The sequence below is a fragment of the Ornithorhynchus anatinus genome, chromosome 2 (genome assembly GCF_004115215.2).
Source record: "Ornithorhynchus anatinus isolate Pmale09 chromosome 2, mOrnAna1.pri.v4, whole genome shotgun sequence".
NCBI lineage: Eukaryota > Metazoa > Chordata > Mammalia > Monotremata > Ornithorhynchidae > Ornithorhynchus > Ornithorhynchus anatinus.
The window spans coordinates 166,745,240-166,749,518 of record NC_041729.1 but is presented as its reverse complement, the minus strand read 5'-3'; positions in this window follow the sequence as shown (position 1 = coordinate 166,749,518).

Genomic DNA, 4,279 nt, shown 5'->3' with positions numbered 1-4,279 from the left:
GAGAAAGGCAGAGAAAAGAGAGACAGAGAAAGGGAGAGAGACAGAGAAAGGGAGAGAGACAGAGAGAAAAGAGAGACAGAAGGAGGCAGACAAGCAGAGAAAAGAAAGACAGAAAGAGACAGAGAAAGGGAGAGACACAGAGGGAAAGGCAGAGACAGAGAGACAGAGAAAGGGGGAGACCCTGAGAGAAAGAGCGAGACAGAAAGGGAGAGAAAGGGAGAGACACAGAGAGCAAAAGAGGGACAGAAAGAGGCAGAGAAAAGAAAGACAGAGAGACAGAGAAAGGGAGAGACACAGAGAGAAAGAGAGACAGAGACAGAGAAGGGGAGAGATACTCAGGGGAAAGACAGAAAAAGAGAGACAAAGAAAGGGAGAGACCCAGAGAGGAAGAGAGGGACAGAAAGAGGCAGAGAAAAGCAGAGAAAAGAGACAGAGAGACAGAGAAAGGGAGAGACACAGAGAGAAAAGAGAGACAGAGAGAGACAGAGAAAGGGAGAGATACACAGGGGAAAGACAGAAAAAGAGAGACAAAGAAAGGGAGACACCCAGAGAGGAAGAGAGAGACAGAAAGAGGGAGAGAAAAGGGAGAGACACAGAGAGACACAGAGAGAAAAAGAGGGACAGAAAGAGGCAGAGAAAAGAGAGAGAGAGAGAAAGACAGAGAAAGGGAGAGACACAGAGAGAGAAGGGAGACAGAGAGAGACAGAGAAAGGGAGAGATCCAGAGACAGACAGAAAAAGAGAGCCTGGCAGAGATAGAGAGTGAGACAGAGAAAGAAGGGCAGAGAGCAAGAGAGACAGAGCAAGACAGAGACAGAGAGTGAGACAGAGAAAGATAGAGAGACAGAGAAAGAGACACAGAGAGAGACAGAGAGTGAGACAGAGAAAGATAGAGAGACAGAGAAAGAGACACAGAGAGAGACAGAGAGTGAGACAGAGAAAGATAGAGAGCTAGAGAAAGAGACACAGAGAGAGACAGAGAGTGTGAGCGATGGATGAAGGCGACCAGAACCATTTCCTGCCCAAGTGCGGCTCCTTCTTGGATTCTTGGACAGCAGGGCCTGCGTGGGAGGGTGCTCTGGACTCAAACACAAACACACACAGACACACACAACACACACCCCACCCGCCACATGGTGTGTTTTTTTTTCCTGCGCCCAGCCAAATTGTTTGTTTTGCTTGGGCCCGTTTTCCTCGGCGGGTTTACGTTTCGGCGAAAGGAGGCGTGAAGGAAGAGGGAGGTGGAGGCCGGGGAGGTTGGCACACAGTAAGCACTTGACAAACACCGCTACGGTCATCGTCGTAGGGTCCCCTCCCAAGTCCTTGGTCCAGTGCTCCGCACACAGTGAGCGCTCAAGAAATACCATTAAATGAATGGATGAACGAGTGGAAGGCCGAGCTCTCACCGGCCTCTGGAACAGGAATTGTGGTCCGGGGGTCAATTTGTGTACTTGTGTGTGTCTCTCTGGGGGTCCGGGTGTGGGACTTGGGGGGGGGGCTGCTTGGGTTTTTTCTATTTGGGTGGGTGGGTTTTGCCTCTTTGGGTTTGTGAGAAGCTTGTGCTTGTAGAGAAGCAGCGTGGCTCAGTGGCAAGAGAGCACGGGGCTTTGGAGTCAGAGGTCATGAGTTCGAATGTCTGCTCTGCCCCTTGTCAGCTGTGTGACTGTGGCAAGTCACTTCACTCTCTGTGCCTCAGTTCCCTCATCTGTAAAATGGGGATTAAGGACTGTGAGCCCCACGTGGGACATCCTGATTCCCCTGTGTCTCCCCCAGCGCTTAGAACGGTGCTCGCACATAGTAAGCCGCTTAACAGATACCAACATTATTATTATTATTATTTGTGGATGTGTGCGTATGTTTGGGTGATGCTTTTTGGGGGGGTGCCTGTGAGGCTAGGGGTCTTTGTGTGCATACTAGTGGGGGGTGTGTACATGTATGTGAGTGTGCCTATGTCGGAGTGTGTGTTTATGGGAGCAGGAGTGCGTACAGGGGAAGCAACGTGGCTCAGTGGCAAGAGCCCGGGCTTGGGAGTCAGAGATCATGGGTTCGAATCCCGGCTCCGCCACTTGTCAGCTGTGTGACTGTGGGCGAGTCGCTTTGCTTCTCTGGGCCTCAGTGACCTCATTTGGAAAATGGGGATGAAGACTGGGAGCCCCACGTGGGACAACCTGATGACCCAGTATCTTCCCCAGCGCTTAGAATAGTGCTCTGCACATAGGAAGAGCTTAGCAAATACCAACATGATTATTATTATTACATGTATGTGAGTGCGCATATGTGGGATTTTGTGTTTATGGGAGCGGGTATGTGAGCGTATGGAAGTGTGTGTCTATGAGAGTGTGGGGGTAGATGGGGGTGTGTAGGATGTGGGGGGGGGGGAGGGTGTGTGTGTATATGTGGGAGTGTGTGTTTATGGGAGTGTATATAATAATAATAATAATAATGGCATTTGTTAAGCACTTACCATGTGCCAAGCACTGTTCTAAGTACTGGGGTCGATACAGGGTCATCACGTTGTCCCCGCTCTTAATCCCCATTTGACAGATGAGGGAACTGATGGCCCAGAGGAAGTGAAGCGACTTGCCCAAGGTCACCCAGCAGGCAGGTGGCAGAGGCAGGATTCGAACCCACGACCTCTGACTCCCCAAGCCCGGGCTCTTTCCACTGAGTGTGTTGTGTGTCGGGCGAGAGGGTGTGTGCCTATGTGGGAGTGTGTGTTTACGGGAGCCCCGTCGTTGGGCAGGGATGTCTCTATCTGTTGCCTGAATTGTTCATTCCAAGCGCTTAGTTACAGTGCTGTGCACAGAGTAAGCGCTCAATAAATACGATCGAACGAATGGGTGGGAGTGTGTATTGTGTGCGTATTGGACTTGACTCTATTTATTGCCATTGTTCTCGTCTGTCCGTCTCCCGGATTAGACCGCTCGCGCCCGTCAGAGGGCAGGGACCGTCTCTATCTGTTGCCGACTTGTTCATTCCAAGCGCTTAGTACAGTGCTCTGCACATAGTAAGCGCTCAATAAATACTATTATATGAATGAATGAATGAATTGAGATATGTCGGAGTGAGTGTATATGAAAGTGCAAGTGCTTATGCAGAGTGTGTAATAATAATACTAATAATGTTGGTATTTTTTTAAGCGCTTACTATATGCAGAGCACTGTTCTAAGCGCTGGGGGAGATCCAGGGTCATCAGGTTGGCACTCGTGAGGCTCACAGTCTTCATCCCCATTTTAAAGATGAGGGAACTGAGGCCCAGAGAAGTGAAGTAATAATAATGTTGGTATCTGTTAAGCGCTCACCATGTGCCGAGCACTGTTCTAAGCGCTGGGGTAGACACAGGGGAATCAGGTTGTCCCAACTGGGGCTCACCGTCTTCATCCCCATTTTACAGATGAGGGAACTGAGGCACAGAGAATAATAATAATAATAATGTTGATATTTGTTAAGCGCTTACTATGTGCAGAGCACTGTTCTAAGCGCTGAGGTAGACACAGGGGAATCAGGTTGTCCCACGTGAGGCTCACAGTCTTCATCCCCATTTGACAGTTGAGGTAACCGAGGCACAGAGAAGTGAAGTGACTTGCCCACAGTCACACAGCGGACAAGTGGCAGAGTCGGGAATCGAACCCATGACCTCTGACTCCCAGCTCCGGACACTTTCCACCGAGCCACGCTGCTTCTCTAAGCAGATTAAGATTCATGATTAAGACTGGGAACCCCCGTGGGGCAACCTGATGACCTTCTATCTCCCCCAGCGCTTAGAACAGTGCTTGGCCCATAGTAAGCGCTTAGCGAATACCATCATCATCATTATTATTACTCTCCCAAGTGCTTAGTACAGCGCTCTGCACACAGTAAACACTCAATAAACCGTGAGCCCGTCAATGGGCAGGGATGGTCCCTATCTGTGGCCGAATTGTTCACTCCAAGCGCTTAGTACAGTGCTCTGCACGTAGTAAGCGCTCGATAAATACGATTAAATGAACGAATAACTATGATCGACTGACCGGCTGACTGATTCGAGACATCTCGACTCGGGTGGCCCACGAGTACCGAGTTCAAAACGGAACTCTTCTTCTTCCCACCCATCCCCTGCCCTCCCCCCGATTTTCCCATCACCGTAGACAGCACCACCATCCTCCGGGTAACTTTTCATTCGTCCTATCGTCTTCATCGAGCGCCTACTGTGTGCAGAGCACTGTACTGAGCGCTTCGAAGGAACAACACAGCGATAAAGAGAGACAATCCCTGCCCACAGCGGGCTTGACGTTATCCTG